Source organism: Topomyia yanbarensis, chromosome 2 (genome assembly GCF_030247195.1).
Source record: "Topomyia yanbarensis strain Yona2022 chromosome 2, ASM3024719v1, whole genome shotgun sequence".
NCBI lineage: Eukaryota > Metazoa > Arthropoda > Insecta > Diptera > Culicidae > Topomyia > Topomyia yanbarensis.
This window is the reverse complement of record NC_080671.1, coordinates 240,265,330-240,283,818: the sequence shown is the minus strand read 5'-3', so window position 1 is coordinate 240,283,818 and position 18,489 is coordinate 240,265,330. Positions and strand designations below refer to the sequence as shown.

The window sequence follows — 18,489 nt, the reverse complement described above, 5'->3', positions numbered from 1 at the left end:
GTGGTGCTGTCCGACATCGCTCCGCTCCGTCGGACTTAAACTAGCTGATAGCCCCTATGTTTAAGTAATCCGGGCAAACGAGTGGATCACAGATTCGCTTGCAAGGGGCTGCCGTTCCGACGGGGGTATACAGATTCAAAGAACTGCTCATGTTTGAAAGAAGGAGTCAACTCCTAAGTTTAAGTAATCCGGGCAAACGAGTGGATCACAGATTCGCTTGCAAGGGGCTGCCGTTCCGACGGGGGTATACAGATTCAAATAACTGCTCATGTTTGAAAGAAGGAGTCAACTCCTAAGTTTAAGTAATCCGGGCAAACGAGTGGATCACAGATTCGCTTGCAAGGAGCTGCCGTTCCGACGGGGGTATACAGATTCAAAGAACTGCTCATGTTTGAAAGAAGGAGTCAACTCTTAAGTTTAAGTAATCCGGGCAAACGAGTGGATCACAGATTCCACTCGTTTGCCCGGATTACTTAAACTTAAGAGTTGACTCCTTCTTTCAAACATGAGCAGTTCTTTGAATCTGTATACCCCCGTCGGAACGGCAGCTCCTTGCAAGCGAATCTGTGATCCACTCGTTTGCCCGGATTACTTAAACTTAGGAGTTGACTCCTTCTTTCAAACATGAGCAGTTATTTGAATCTGTATACCCCCGTCGGAACGGCAGCCCCTTGCAAGCGAATCTGTGATCCACTCGTTTGCCCGGATTACTTAAACTTAGGAGTTGACTCCTTCTTTCAAACATGAGCAGTTCTTTGAATCTGTATACCCCCGTCGGAACGGCAGCCCCTTGCAAGCGAATCTGTGATCCACTCGTTTGCCCGGATTACTTAAACTTAGGAGTTGACTCCTTCTTTCAAACATGAGCAGTTCTTTGAATCTGTATACCCCCGTCGGAACGGCAGCCCCTTGCAAGCGAATCTGTGATCCACTCGTTTGCCCGGATTACTTAAACTTAGGAGTTGACTCCATCTTTCAAACATGAGCAGTTCTTTGAATCTGTATACCTCCGTCGGAACGGCAGCCCCTTGCAAGCAAATCTGTGATCCACTCGTTTGCCCAGATTACTTAAACATAGGGGCTATCAGCTAGTTTAAGTCCGACGGAGCGGAGCGATGTCGGACAGCACCACGTTTAAAGCGATGTGGCGTAGCCACATTAGGCATCGTCAACGCCTAATATAACAGAGATTTCAATGTATATTTCAAATTATGCCAAACGACCATTATGCCAAATGACCATTATGCCAAACGACCATTATGCCAAATGACCATTATGCCAAATGACCATTATGCCAAATGAACATTATGCCAAACGACCGTATGTGTCACCTACGGTTATGCCAAATGAACATTATGCCAAATGAACTTATGCCAAATGAACTTATGCCAAACGAACTTATGCCAAACGACGTGCTCCCCTCAAACTTATCCTCAACGCAGATAAATAATGATATGGAGAGTAGATTAGAATGTGCGGCAAAAATACTGGTGATTTCCAAAGCCTTTGTGCTGTTAAAACCTTAAAGTGTTTGAACTAAAAATAACATCCAAGTGCGCATCAACTTTGTTTTCGCATATTTTGTTTATTTTGTGACGTTGGATGAATCTATATGGCATCTGTGTGTCTCGAAATGCTCAAAATAATCGTACTAATGATATCCTGTTATTATTGTATGATTCAAAATTAGATACCTATGAAAAGTCGTGGGGTGTCGGGCTTACCCACGGTGTCGGACTTGCCCCCAGTTCCCCTAGTAGTATTTGGAAATCGTAATTTCTGCACTCAACATTACATGAATATAATATTCGAGATATCGTTTATTAGAATACGATTTTTACAAATGCAAGCATCATAGTTGCCATCCGAATTTAGCCGCGATCAAGTGTAAATGGATTGATCGTTTCATTCCATTTTTCTTCTCACTCTCAGTTTGCCGGACTCTTGCGAAGTAGGCACCCAACTACAGGTGGGATGAAAACAGTTTCTAGTCCTTCACAACTAAAATCTCGAATAAATAAAATTCTCTCGTTCTATACCAGAATTTCTGCTGCTGGAGATCCAGTTCGGTATTGATAAGATTCTTTTATTAGTGTACTACAACCCTCCGAATGTAGATTGCTCGGAAACACTTCTATATCATTTCGATGAATATAGTCAAGTATAATTTCACATTTTTCCTGGGTGACTTCAACACAGACCTGCTAAAGCTCACTGGTAAATCGCAACGTTTTAAAGATGTTTTATTGAACATGTCTTACACGTGTATTAATGATGAGCCCACGTTTTTTCACCGAACGGGCTGTTCCTTGCTTGATCTTTTTCTAACGGATTCCCCTAACGCGGTACTTAGATTTGGACAGGTATCTGTCAGGAATCTCAAAACATGACTTGATATTTTCTTCGCTTAATTTTTCAGCAAACTTCGAACCAGAGATAATACATTATAGGGACTACAAAAATTATGACGTCCAGGGACTAAGTGATGCCTTTGACAACATCGATTGGAGCGAATCACCCTCCCGCAATTTGACATTTAGCCTAAGTTCCTTGAAATCACCATGTTTGGGATGATGTCGCCACCATAGAGTGCCGTCCACTAACAGTAATGTTTCGATTATATCACGCTTATATATCCATATATGTATGCATGTATCTGTGTGTGTGTACATATGCATATGAACGTATCTTAGTATGTATATGTAAATCAGTATGTATATATAAGTGAATATATATATATATACTTATACTATATATATATATATATATATATATATATATATATATATATATATATATATATATATATATATATATATATATATATATATATATATATATATATATATATATATATATATATATATATATATATATATATATATATATATATATATATATATATATATATATATATATATATATAACTAGGCGTGATATAATCGAAACATTACTGTACTGTAGATTTCTATGCGAGAAAATAATTTCGTGGCGTCTTTTACGAACATTTTTTCTTTATTTACATTCGGAGGAGATAATCAGGATAATTATTTCGAAACAGCACAATATTTTAATGTAAATATAAACCACTCAATTCGTCATTTTGGTGTTTCATAAAATGATTATAAATAGTGACAAATGTGAAATGCAAAATGCATGATTATATTTATTGCGTTTCTAGTGTGAATCTTGCTTTCCCGTCGTCCTTGAAACATCTTTCGCATATGACTATTCTCGAAAGTTTGTCGTTAATTCTTAAATACATTTAGTTTTGTGATTGTCATTTTTAACTTCACATTTAACAAAGGCGGGAGTGACGTCGTTTGTTTATCTCTGACCGCATGTCATCTAACTGATAGGCACAGTGACATTTTCGGTGTAAAGTTATGACAGCTTATTTGTTATAGCAGAAGAAAAAAAATAGTTCAGTTTCATTGTGTGCTACGTTTACATTGCAATACAAATCAAACTACCATAATATATTAAAATTATATGAAGCTATTAAATATCTAGTATGCAGCGCACTGGTTTGTATGCCGAAGATTCCAAAAAAAATGATCGAAGTACAGATGTATTATTTTTATAACAACACCAAACCTCCCAAAGTCTTCAAAAATGAATTATCGAATGTAAAAAAATCTGACGAGAGAATTTTTACCGTTAACAAGTTTATGCTTTTTTCAGAAATTGGTCTTGAAAAAAGATTGATCCGCCATTTTAGACCCACAGACCCAAAAAAGTAGTTTCATCGATTTGTATAGGAACTGTCAAGTTGTTCCCCCTCTGGAGCGAATATATTGGTATCGATCACCCTGATATGCTAGTTAATATTTTGAATGGTCATCTACACCGAATTCATGATTCATTCTTTCCACTAAGAGTTGCCAAACCTAGAATTAATCCTTGGTTCAATGCGAATATTGAAAGAGCTATGGTCAGCAGAGATATAGCCTATAGAAATTGGAAGTGCAGCAAAAGTGTTGAAGATCATGCGCATCATAGACGCCTCAGAAATAATACAAATAAACTAATTAAAAAGTCTAAAATTGACTTTGATAGACGTAATTTTAATATGTATATTCCCAGTAAGCAATTTTGGAATAACATTAAAAAACTCGATATTTCTAAAAAAGGAGCGGTCCAAAATAACTTTGACCATTCTGCAAACGATATCAACGATTACTTCTCTTCCAATTTTACCGCTGACAACTCTTCAGTTCCAACCTTCCCCACAAATAACAATGGTTTCCACTTTAGGCTTATCCAAGACTATGAAATTATGACCGCCGTATCCTCGATTAAATCTATTGCAGTCGGGCTGGATAATATTCCCATACAATACATTAAGTTAATCCTGCCTCATGCACTGCCATATATACGTCATTTATTTAACTCAATTATAAATTCATCAGTGTTTCCCCGCATATGGAAATGTGTCAAAGTAATCCCCATCAAGAAAAAAGGTAATCTAGCTTGTTTATCTAATCTTCGACCTATTAGCTTGCTCAGCGCGATATCTAAAGTTTTTGAAAAACTTATTAAAGAACAAATTTCTTCCTTCATTAACGAAATGAATATGTAGGAAATTCCCTTTCAATCCGGCTTCAGAAAATTCCACAGCACTGAAACCGCACTGATGAAAGTGCACGATGATATTTCGCAAGTGATTGATAAACGTGGAATAGCTATTCTTCTGTTACTTGACTTTGCCAAAGCGTTTGACCGTGTGTCACATAGTAAGCTTTTATCGAAGCTAGTATCGTCTTTTCAATTTTCTCATTTAGCGGCGAATTTGATAAAGTCATATCTGCGTGATCGAAGTCAGGCAGTTTTCTTTGATGGGATTATGTCTTCCTTTCAGCACATTGGGACAGGAGTTCCACAAGGGTCTGTACTTGGACATGAGCTTTATTTTTTTTTTTATCGGTCCAACTAAATGTATGGACCTAAACTGCTAGAATGAAGGCTAAAGATTTCCGGACGTGACCGATTCATGATCGCGCGCGTTTGCGGGTTCGCGTTTGAGACCGTGTTTGTAACTTCGTAAGTACTAAAACGTTGTACATAATTGCCGGAGTGTTATCAAGTTTACGCGATCGCGGGCATAGGTGTGCGTAGATGATCGGGAAGGGCTTAAGCGTTCGTATGTTGTCGTGTTTGTCGCGTGTGCTCGCGTGTATGTGACTTCGCGTGTATAAATTCGATTTTGAAACCCTGCGGCCATTCATATATTCGCGGACCGTCATTCTACTTTCGGTGTACGGATCACATTCTGACAGGGAGAGAGTTACCCCATATCACTAGAGTTTCCGGTCGCCATGGAACGTTTTGTCTAGTGGATATGGGAGTTATTTTTCAATTTTATTATTTTTTTATTAATTAACAAGGACCTAGATTGTTGGTACCGAGGATAGAGACTTCCGGACGATGCCGATTCATGATGGCGCGAGCGCGGGAGTTTGTAAGTTGACGCTTGAGATCGTGTTGCTAAGTTATTGAGTGCTGAGATTTTCATCTTATCACAGGGGTGTAATCATGTTTGCGAGTTCGTGGGCGTAGGTTGCTTGGAAATCGCGAGGGGCTCTAACGTTTGTGCGCTGACGTGATTTTGTAACGTGTGTTCTTGAATGGTCGCGCGAACCGTGAGTCTGATATTAAATATTCGGTGCGCGGTTAAAATTCTGGCAGATAGTGGGATCGTTTATATCGATAGGGTTCCCGGTCATGTCGCCATGAGACGTGTTGTCTGAAAGGTATGGGCGTATTTTCTTAATTGGTCCAGCTGAAGGCATGGACCTAGGCTTCTAGGATCAAGAATAGACTTCCGGACGTGATCGATTCGCAATCGCGTGCGCGAGGGCATTTTTGTAGGTTCCCGCTTGAGACCGCGTTTGAGAATGTGTGAGTGTTAAGATGTTCACTATCACCATCTGCTGACCCAGCTGAAGGCGGGTGTAGAATGGCAGTGTAGGACTCGAAAAGAAGAAATAAAGGACAATATATGAGAGACATAATAGATTAGATAGGTACAAGATACAGCTGAATTTATGATCATCACACGAAAGACATACATTAGTACTTCAAACTCTACCAATACTTGAATAGCCAACCACCACACATAGCAAATCCTGTCTTTTGTTGTTGCTAGCCGTGCATTGAGTCCAGTCCGTCATCTGTCCGTCTCGTCCTGTCGTGTCTGGGGCTTCCAGGTTACATGCATTCACCAGACGAGACTAGTTTAAATCAGCTTAATTGTGCACTGGTTTCGTAGAATCGAGGCGATCATCGAAATGATAGATCCTACGAGTGAATGCACTTGGCCCAGTCACCTGTCGAGCATTTGCATATTTGCGAGTTTGAATGTTTACGTGTGTATGAGAAGTGTTGTGTGTTGAGATATGTGTGTTACCTGTAAATAATAAGTTAATACAAATAATATTTAATGTGTTAAAATAAGACATGTGTAATATGCTACTTGCAGTTTTTGGTCGTTTTGGTAAAGAGAAGAGTTAGTATTATTATTGAGTATTATTTGAACAACACACATGTAACATGCAATAAAACTACTTGGAATCGTCTAAATGCCAGAAAATGATATATATCTACCATTAACGACAATTGCATTCCGTTAAAAGTTTCTCATGCTATGCTGACCGGGAATGGATGATTGATGTGCGTCGGTAAATTAATCGTACCTTCATTTATCCAATCCGAATGAGTCGAATCGAATGCACGAATTGAACACCGGTAAAAAATTATCCAAAGAAGGATTACCCACTATTCTATCATATAAGCCAGTTCTGCATCCATTCCTTGACCCATATGTCACAAATACTCAGACGAACACATACACAGATAGACATACGACTAGCACATAACAATTTCACACTAGTACTAAAAACTACAATTATTACAACACAACTAATAGGGTTCAACTGTTATTTTTTTAATGCGCCTGTGCACGTTGACGAGGTCGACCGATAAATCGACACACAATGACTCCCACTGCGAGCCGTGCTCAAAAAGACAGCCGTTAAGCTGTTGAACAATGTCTGCAAACACAGCCCACAGAAAAAGTCACTCCACGGCGACCCGCCAGTCGGCCACGCCAGTGTGCACAGGCTCTTAGCTGACTGTTAGTTTGGGCTGGTGCAGAGTATGAAATAACAAAAAACATAAAAAAGGCCCATAAGCCCTCTCGGTCTCCTCGATGCACCACTATCGAGGCGTAATGCAATAACCATCTTAAAGCAGGTGTCTGCTCAAATATGCTTGAAGATGTTTGCAATACCGTCAAACCCGTCAACCTAGGAGAGGGGATGTTCAGATTTATTTTTGTGCAAATAAAACATATAGTAAGCATTGTATAGCAAGAAAAATTAACCATGATTTAAGAAAAATTCTTTTGTGGTCTTCGCTGGGTTTCGCTGGACCTGCTTTTCATTAACCCCACGAAAACTAAAGCGATGTTATTAAGCAAGTCTACCATTCTTCCGACTTCACCTCAACTATATATAGACAATGCATTAATCCAATTTGTGAATCGCACTGTTAATCTTGGTGTTATATTCACGTCTAATTTGAGCTGGGATGACCAAGTAAATGCGCAATGTGGAAAGATATACGGTACTCTGAAGCGTTTGAATGTAGTTACTAAACATTTTTAAATTACCACCAAAATTAAACTTTTCAAATCACTTGTTTTACCACATTTCATCTATGGAGACTTCATATACTCAAATGCGTCTGCAGCATCCATGAATAAGTTGAGAGTTGCTTTAAACACGTGTGTTCGTTATGTCTACAACCTCTCCAGGTATTCCCGAGTTTCTCATCTGCAAAAATCTCTCATAGGTTGTTCATTTGCAAACTTTTATGCTTATCGGTCCAGTTTGATCCTATACCGACTTATTAGTTCCAAAAAACCTGAAAATTTACATTGCAAACTAAGGCCGTTACTTAACCCAGGTACACTTAATTATCAGTTACCTCAACACACCACTGCATATTACAACCAATCCATGTTCGTTAGGGGTGTCTCTGTTTATAACAATTTGCCATACTTTTTAAAATCCATTACTTCATTGAGAAACTTTAAGCGAGAGCTGCTTTGTTATTTCAACGGCATGAATTAGAATGCGATATTAGAGAACAATTAGAATTAGATTAATTTTGAATTAGATTTAGTACCTTTTCATATTATTTTAAAATTAAAGCACAAAATTCCACCTAGATGTAACATTTGAAAAGACTTTAGTCTTACGTTACATAATGCCAGTGAAATAAATAAATAAATAAATAAACTGAATAAATTAGAAAATTATTAAAACGAACGAAATGAAAAAATAAAGCTAAAAATAAAATAAAAACCTGTTTTAATCCACCTAGCGGTACAGTTGTGCCTTTCTCAATCATGAACGTTTCATGGATTCCGTGGTAGATTAGGTTCATTTTAAACTTTCTAATGAATAAATTATAAGAAAGAAATCCAGTGATATACCAAATCGGGTTTTTGTAATTTTGCTTAAATCTGAAAATTCTGATAAGTTTTGGGAACACAGCTCGGACAGGAGTAGACCGAGTAGACAGTAGAGAAAGAAGAAAAAATAACAGCCAAATAAATTACTGAAAAAGATTATATTAATGTGATCCAATAGCAAATTATCCGGAAATTGAGTTTCGATAGAGTGTTGTACCGAGCTAGTTGAAAATATATAGTGTTTTGTGGCAGCTGACAATAGGGTTAAGTGTCAATTCGACATCTTTCGTTGGTTGCTCCAGTGGCACAACGTTTTCAGCAGCAGCAGAGTGTATTAATAAATGGTGTTTCGCGAAGTGTGACGGTGAAAAAGTTAATTGATCGCAAATTTGGCCAAACGTTTGTTCTAGGGGCTACGCCATCCGGAAAAAAAATTTATAGAGTGAAGTGTATGTGTATGTGTAGCAACATAGAAATTATATCAGTTCACACATCCATCGTCCGTAATGATAAACTGTGGCTACGAGGATCCGCGCGGTCAATAGATGTACTACTGTAAAATGACATAGAAATAGGCACATAGCAATAGATCGGTGAGCGCGTTCCATACTATTACTACTAATGACTATTTTCTTTAACTGTGCTCAGAATATCTTTGATATCGGAGTGTTCTATTCAATTGAGGAACCTTCCTTAGAAATATTATGTGTAGGGTAAGGTGGGGCAAATCCGACCTAGTAAATGGTTTTGGCTGTAACATGCTAATTTTACATCGGATCAAGTCGTTTTATATACCAAATTAAAGGTTAGACTCCAGGGCAACTTTCTGTAAATAGCATTTTATTTGGATCTTCGGAATATCGTGAGATACAAGCGTTTTACAAAAATGTTCAATTTCGCTGTTTTCAAAAATGGTGGGGTAAACCCGACCCCCAATGTTTTTGATTGATTTAGTGCAGATATTACTCAAATTTTATGGTTTTTCAATGATAAATCATTGAATGTTGTGTTATTGAATTGTAACATGAAGCAGATGGAGTTCAATATCAATCTTGGAATGCTAAAATCATGAGCAGTAGCACATAATGATATTCCCATTTGCATCGGAGCAATTGCGCGACAAATACTATAATCATCACGTTATTGTGTCTTTCGTTTGTAATTATGAACTATTTTGCATAAAAATAATAAATAATAACAAAAAACATATATTTCAATTTGTTAAATAAAAATTTTACTAAATTTAAATCCACTTACATTTATTTTGCAATCACTTTAACAATCAGAAATATCCTGTAGTCAATGATGCACAAAAGTCAAATCAAAAGTTGTAAAAACACACGTTTTGTCGTATGAGCATTTCAATGTAGACTAATCAAATGCTGTCATACCACCATTATGATTATTTTCGATGCTCTATACGACAACATTGATATTAGTTCACGTAGTGCTTCTGATTTTCAGTAACAGAGGGGGGGTCGGCTTTACCCAACGGTCGGATTTGCCCCACCTTATCCTAATTATTAGCATTATAGATGAATTTGTAAGCTTTGATTAGTTATGCTTATTTAATAGTTAAATTCCTTTTATAGGTACCGTAAAAAACATCGCAAGACTTGGGAAATCCGCATAAGAATCCGCATAACCTTCGAAATTCGAAGAAAATATCCATTTTAAAGTATGGAATGGGGTGATTTCGGAGGAGATGCCGCTTATTTTTGGAAGTCGGTTCTGCATCGGGGTGAGCCATGCAGTGGTGGTGGAATCATTTTTATCTTTTGCGACAGGTGTCTTGAGTGCACGGAAGTGGTTTTTGTTATGAAAGTGGAAATCAAGTTTCTACGAACACTTCGGAAATGAGGGTCAGTTCGGAAAGATGCCGCCTGTGCGGGTGGGACGTCACGACGTGGTCCCGTGCTGAGGAATGATGAACGGGCGTATTTTTAGCTATCGTTCATGTTTTCGTGATTTGGTGACTTCAGCTGGGTTTCATTTAGTTTGATTGCACCTTTAGGTCGGCTGGTGTCTTCGCTTGTCTGGGGGGGTCCCATTTCTAGAAGCACTTCTTTGTTCAGCTGTGTGGAAGTGTTTTTTTCCCAACATTGTGTGATGGTTGAGTTGGAGGTTCTTTGTTAAGGGTATTGTTTGTCTATATGTTTGTGTGAGCGGTGAATGTTTGTGTATTGGTGGGAGCTCCCTACAAGCAGTTTTTGACGTTTTCTCCGTACAATGAATTTGTATCACTTTGCTTTGATGGCAAGTAGCTAGTATTTTTGTGTCCGTTTCGACTACCCGTTTCTAAGGTCTTAGTGTTTTTATAACTAGCTGCCACTGTTTAATCCTTGTCGCAGTGAGTAGTGAAAAAGCTGTGAAATAAGTCTATATTGTCCATATGTACTTATATGTCTATACACATTGCAGTTGTGTTGGTGCCCTAGTCGTCAATTATAGCCTACTGCACTTTGAATTATTTTTGGCAGCGATGCGCGAGCACTAATGCGTTCACAGTTGGATATTAAGGTTTTTGTCAGCTCATTTGCAACAAAACGTGCGAGTTCGAGCCGGGGTAGTTTGGTTTTCTTTCATAATGGCAGGATGTTTTGTTTCCCTCGCGATAGGGTTCGGAGCCTTTTCTTTTTTAACGGGAACTAATGTGTGTATAAGTGTCCTTACATGAGGCGCTAGTAATGTCATTGCTGACCGGAAATCTCATTTAATGAACGGGTAAAGCGAGTTTTTTTTTAACGGGCTGATAGGACTGCAGCTTTTAGCTTGAGGGATCTCGGTCCGTCCCGCGAGACAAAATTTGCAAAATCGGAAGGATTAGCGACTGTCTGCCAATGAAACACCGGTGCTCGGGAGGAGGACTAAATTTTGCGCCTGTTTGTCTCGAAGTGTGTAACGTCAAGTTCTCTATTTTGTCTGGTCCAATGTATCCTGCTCCTAACAACGCGTGCTAAGTCGTCGTGATGCAATTAAAATTTCGCATTGATTCCGCTTCTATTTTCTTCCTGATCTCCTCACGGGTCCTCTAGGTCTGAAGCGGATCAATCGACTGTTAAGTAAATCAGAGATCGCAGTCAACTGTGATGTCCGCGAATACTAAATTCCCTCCGGCTATTCTACCAGTTATTCTTTTTGTTCTACTGTGTATTACTGATTGCTTAAGTGCTTGCTACCTCCTATTGAATTACCATGTTGTAGCAACACAGTGCTTGATAAATGTAGTGGACGTTATTAAGTGTGCTTCACCTCATCAGACGTCCTCTCTTCCTAACTCCTAATTTTCCTAGATTTGTTAAATGCCTCTCCCGTCGGCTATGCTATCTGCTTTTTCGATTCCCTTCCTCCAAACCATAAACAATTTTTTTTACATACGGGTTTACATTCATACATACATACAAACTACCCGGCGCAAGTCCAGAGCGTGCAACGCCGCGTCATCCAGTCCGCCATCCTATGGAAAATCATCCCACCATCGCCCTGGGGTCAACGTTACACTGGCAAACCTCGCACCGAATCCGTGCCCCCCCCCCGTCTCCCAGGTCTGAAGCAGATCAATCGACTACCAATTGAAACGGTAAACATACCAGCAGCACTAGTCCCCACTCGCGAACACCTTTCCCTCAACTGTGCTGCCTCCCCTCTATCTCACAACACAACTCGACCACCCCTGCTCCAGTCAATACACACATTAACCACACCATGGACCAGGCAAACCCCCAATTCCCCTATGACCGCTATCCTGAGTAGCCACTCCAGTGAAGGCATTCCAGGATTTCGCAAAAAGAATCTCTGCCAACAAAGGCGTAAGAAACATTTATCCACCATTAACCACAAAGCCCGCTCAAACCGAACGTCCGCCCGGCTCGACTCGAACAGAGCACACCGACCCGAAAGGGCCACCTATCGCCTCCGAGAGCCGGTGCGCTTGGTCGAGTCTAGCAATCACAAGAACAAGCCCCGAACAACCAACCATCTCTCAGGCGCCAGTCCTGCACTCCCCCCTGAACCAGCCCCACACTCACGATCAAAAGAGTCGACAACTAGCAGGATCCACATGTCCCACACCCAAGCGAACCGATCAACTTGCAAGCAGGAGCACACATCCACCAACCAGCCAAGAAGACAGGCCCAGCGCCAACCCGTACAGTGTCATTGTCATTTCTCAAGATGAGAACCCACAAAGCCCAACTGCTCGTATGTGCCAGTCCGCACAGATCCCGGTTTGCTGAAACGAAACAAGATAAGCAAAACAATTGTGACCAGTATCGTAGCTACAATAAACAAGTAAACGATTTCCCATCTGTTGTCCGCCCCCCCGCTCGCAGTCCTCCCTCCTGCCCCCGACCTGCCTGGGCCACTGGCCCTCCGTTTCCCTGGCCGTCACGCTCTCCCGCACCGAGCCGCACACGTCGCAGCAAGAGAAACAAATGAAAAGACAAAACAAAAAAAAAATGAAAATAAATGGACGTCTGCTATCTGTGCCTAAATTGATGTTGCTTCTCAGTTTTGCACGACCCAGGGGGAACTTGGTCTTGATCCCAATGCTCTGTCGCCGATGTTACGTGATATTCGTTATGGAATATTCTTTGTTTGGGGGCCATTCATAAACAATGTTGTTCGTTTTTTTATCCCTGATCCGCTGATAGTCCAAAATTCATTTTTAGTTTTTATCTCGTTAATTTAATGAGCGTGTAAAGCGAGTTAGGACAGAATCCCCATACAACTCTAGTAATGTCATTACTTTGTAATGACACTTTTATTACACGTGTAAGAATTGATTTCGGAATCACTTTTCCATAAGCGATTGTACGACATGCATGATTGATGTGATTTGGTTGGGGAAAGGGGTGGAACGTGTGCAAGTTCGTATGGTATTGATGTAATGTGTGAGCGAACACTGGCGGCTCCAGGGAGGGGCACGCAGGGGCACGTGCCCCCCCCCCCCCCTTTTCGACCAGAAGCTGTTTTGGTGAAAAGACTTGCATTTCACTACTTCAATATGTAAATATTCTAGAAGTGATGAACAAGGTGATCAGTTTATTTTTTTGTAATATTTTATTTAATTAAGTAAAAGCTAATTAATTTAATTTGGTAATAAAATCAATTTCGAATTGTTGCAAATAAGAAAAATACATCGTCTTCAGAAATATAACCGGTAACAACGGGAGTCAAATGGCACGCTCAACAGTAGATCTACCTTTACCAGATCACTTGAAAAATACATTCATATTTTTTATTTTGTAGCACCGTGTTATCATTATCAAAATGCTACGCATTGAAGGCTAGACCATTTAGACATGGGACGCTTTCAAATTCGTGTATTTTTTACCCTTTTTTCAATCAATAAACTATCTAAGGTTGGGTTGGAAAATAGATAAGTAGAGCTTATTTCATGGGAATAGCTGAAATAAATAATTCGTTTTTTTAAATATGCTCATAATTTTCAACGTCATCACACCTTCTTTTAGTCACTATCGCGGCTAACTGAGCCCACCAATTCACCATCTGTCCGACGTCGCTGGTGACTACTCCTTTCATCTTCAGTTCAAGTTTCATTATCGCTCAAGATTTTTCTTTTGGACGGAACTGGTAACAATTTTGCGGATTCAGCTAGTTTGAGATGAAATGACTCCGATGTTTTTGTACAATTGTTGCACGCAGCCCGTGCGCACGGATTTAGAATAATTACCTTTAATCATGTCTTAACAGGAAATAATACTGCGAGTCGTTTGAAACATTAAACGTCATTTGAGTTCAGACAACCTAGAAACAAGCCATTGAAGAAATCGAGGAAGAAATATTAAGAGAGTTGCTGGAAAGGGATGTAAGTCAAACTGGCCGATATCTTCGGATCTGTTCTTGTTTCGACAGGTGGCGATACTAGCAACAGTTGTGAGTAGACACAGAAAAGGTCGATCAGCGAAACTTCACTGCCGATGATATCTCCGTTGGAGTGGTTGAGAGCTATATGGTACGCGAAAACAGGCATCGATATCGAGAGAAATACCGCCGCCGAGGGATTCTCAGCACCAGCTGAGGAACGAGTCGCACCAAGAAGGATTAGAAAAGTAGCAATGGAGAAAACATGAACGATTGTCACAAAATAAAAAGTGCAGGAGCACAATCCATCCTGAAGTAATACCTAACGATGGAACCAAAGGATGAGGATTTGGGTAAACAAGAGTTTTAGGTTTAGTCGGCGAGCTTAACTACTACAAACCACTGCAGTAAGAACCCGATACTACCACAAGCTAGCAGGCAGCGATGTTTGTTGAAGAATCCTTCTTGACATTGACTCAATTTGTTGATCTGAATCGATTGGTATGCAAGATTCGGCCCTCCACGGCTCGGAAATAACCTTCACAGTTTAGGAATTTCTGTACCTTTCTTTTAGAAGAAACGTAAAAAAATAAAAACCCTGCCTTCCTTTGAGGATTTTCTGCGCACGGACCTGATAGCACGTCTTTGCTGTTGTAGCAGCTGACTAGATTTCGCCAACACGTCACTTGAGAATTAATGAAGCGTAAAATCCGTTTATTGTAGCACTTCCTTTTAAATACTTCCAAAATCAAAGCCTAATCCGTTACAAAAAAGCCGGTTTTCTTGCTGAAAGAACAAATCCCTCGCCAAGTCATTTTTTCCGTGAGCCCACGAAAATAAACTTGCATCTTCTATGAATCTTGCCGTGAGCAGGAGACTTGTAGCTTTCGAACCACGATTTGCTTGAAATTCCCATAGACTTTATCGTCGATGAAGATATATCCATCGAGTCAGTACCCCGTCGTACAGGTTTTTTCGCCAAACCATAATCCCAGGTATTAAGATCAGGTTTGATTTTTCGAATGACCTTCTACTACAGTTGACGAGAATGGATAGCAGTATTGAGAGATTCCTTGTACTGTTTTAAAACTCGAGCCAGAATACATTCAGGATAATCTAATATTATTGCCAGTTCCCGAGCCGACGCTGAAGGTTTTTCGAGTAACTGTTCAGTTATTGTTGTTTTCTTCTCTAGATAAAGAATAACTTGGAACCATGTTGGTTAAAAACTGTGAAATAAATATACCGAGCAAGTGTTTACAACAAATAAAAGGCTTTGAAAAGCTTGCTGAAATGAGCTCAATTTTCCTAATTTCTCGCGTATCTGCATTCCGTTGAACAAGAAATCTGCCTAAAATCAATGGAATGCAAAGGCTACTAATTTAAGGTGACTGGAATTTGTTTGACCAAATGGTAAATTGGTCTTTTCCCCCTGTTTTGAGTTCAACAAGATATCAGGATTCATACACGGAAGCAATATAGTAACATAACTGTACACGCTGTTATTTAGAAATTCAGAGCTTATATTTGATATTGATGTTGCCGGCAATGATCACTCAGGTTGATAACGTTTTGGTTATTTTAGTGGTTAAAAGATCAAAATCGAGAGCAAGAAATTGTTCTTTGACATTAAACAGATCTATCTAGCTATCTATCTATCTATCTATCTATATATATATATATATATATATATATATATATATATATATATATATATATATATATATATATATATATATATATATATTATATATATATATATATATATATATATATATATATATATATATATATATATATATATATATATATATATATATATATATATATATATATATATATATATATATATATATATATATATATATATATATATATATATATATATATATATATATATATATATATATATAATATATATATATATATATATATATATATATATATATATATATATATATATATATATATATATATATATATATATATATATATATATATATATATATATATATATATATATATATATATATATATATATATATATATATATACTATATATATATATTATATATATAATATATATATATATATATATATATATATATATATATTATATATATATATATAATATATATATATATATATATTATATATATATATATATATATATATATATATATATATATATATATATAATATATATATATTATATACTATATATATATATATATATATATATATATATATATATATATATATATATATATATATATATATATATATATATATATATATATATATATATATACTATATATATATATATATATGTCAATGTTTGTATGTATATGATTTATAGACTCCCAAACGGCTTAACCGATTTCCGTAAAAATTTGCACACAGTAGGTATTTGGTATGGGGCGTGTTTGTGTGCTATTAGTTGGAGATTATCTGCCCGCCAGATGGCGCTTTGGAACAGATTGTGTTTTCCTCCTATTTCGCAGAGTGTCGCAGCAACGCGCGATGGGTATTAGCTAGTATTATATATATAAAAGTCAAAGTTTGTATGTATATGAATAGACTCCCAAACGGCTTAACCGATTTCCGTAAAAATTTGCACACAGTAGGTATTTGGTATGGGGCGTGTTTGTGTGCTATTAGTTGGAGATTATCTGCCCACCAGATGGCGCTTTGGAATAAATTATGTTTTCCTCCTATTTCGCAGAGTGTCGCAGTAACGCGCGACGGGTAGACACTAGTCTGCTGTAAGTGAGAGCAAATTGAAAATTTTTGAAATGTTTCGGTGATAACAAAATAAGTACTCAATTTATTTATTTTGTCAAAAAAATGAAACACAAGATTTTTTATGAAAAAAGCAGAGCAAAATGGCATAAAATTATTTCAGAATATTTTCTAGAAGTGAAAATGGAGTTTAGGCTTATGGAAGTCACCTTACTTCAGTATCAACACCCATCCAATGATATCATTCAACTTGTTAGACCAAGCAGACATATTCGTTTTGCAGAACAACTTAAAATACGTGGCTGAAAGTTACAGCGTTGGAATAAAGATTCTCGTGTATATAAAAAATGACAGTATAGAGGTAAGGTTATATGAGCTATCAACGCGTATCCCGTAAACCAAATGCAAAATACACGTCATAATTTGGAGATGTAGAATCCGTTTCACCTGATAATTGAAGAAACTTATTTCCGAGAATGACTGATGTTCTTGTAGTGAGAATGCGGGTCGAAAGATCTATCCCCTCGTAACTAGGGTTACCAGGGTCATCTTAGCACCTCTTTTCATCCCACCCATTTGAACACATTAGTTAGAGCAGTGTCTGCTATCTCTATTCAACACATTAGCTTAAATGGTAGGATGAATAAGGGTGCGTTGTATTCGACTTTTCGCTTCGCTTCAACGCGAGTATTTTACATTTTCCAAGCCAGATTTTTTATTGATCTGCTTCTTCTGAACGAAGCAAAGATGTCGATACCTATTTAAGCGCAATCCAATCAGTGTAAGTCGAGTTGTCAGCGAAATAGTGTGACATCGTGACTAATGAGATGTATAAGGGCACGCCTACCCTATACAATTCAAACAGAACGGAACTATAATTGAACAAACCACGATATTCATATATGATGAGCAGATTTCTATGTGCAAGTACTGTAATTAAATGGAACATACTGGATAACCTTGCGCGGAAGATGGTCAGGAGAATACCTCAGAACCGGTTGCCAACACATCTACGGCAAATTAATCCAACTACCATCACCTGAACCACATAAGATTGTCAATTTTGTGGCAACTGTTCAACTGAAAACACAGCATCAAGCACCACAACATCAACAGCCAGCACCTTCAATGCGGGTTTTGTCACCTGTAAGTGCAAGAGGTAACGCAAAACATTTGATCGTGAGCACGAACACGGCATGACTGATTGGAGATGGGCAGACTAGTTCTGTAAAAATAACTAGATTACATGAACTACTTTTTCGTTCAGTTGAATTTTTAATTGTATATAGTTAATGATTGTCGAAACAGTCTGATCTGGAAAGGCCGGAAGACACATGCAGTTTAATTTTTGAGCCAACACTCTCGTTGAGCGTTTGCCTGAGGATTTTTTATATTCTTCTTGAATTTCGTTCTTCGTTCAGTTCCAAATTAAGAGAGCATC

The 18,489-nt window shown here is 38.1% G+C and overlaps 1 long non-coding RNA gene across 2 annotated transcripts in view; it reads left to right on the top strand.

The window, feature by feature from the left end:
* LOC131678366 (uncharacterized) overlaps positions 1-18,489 on the top strand; it is a 47,968-nt gene that overhangs the window by 5,910 nt on the left and 23,569 nt on the right. The window contains exon 5 of one of the 2 annotated variants that reach the window (XR_009303637.1): positions 2,420-2,609. The exons of the other annotated variant lie outside the window; for it this stretch is intronic. This is a non-coding gene — a long non-coding RNA (uncharacterized LOC131678366). Of the gene's footprint in view, positions 1-2,419; positions 2,610-18,489 lie in introns of those variants that run through there. 2 annotated transcript variants of the gene reach the window in all.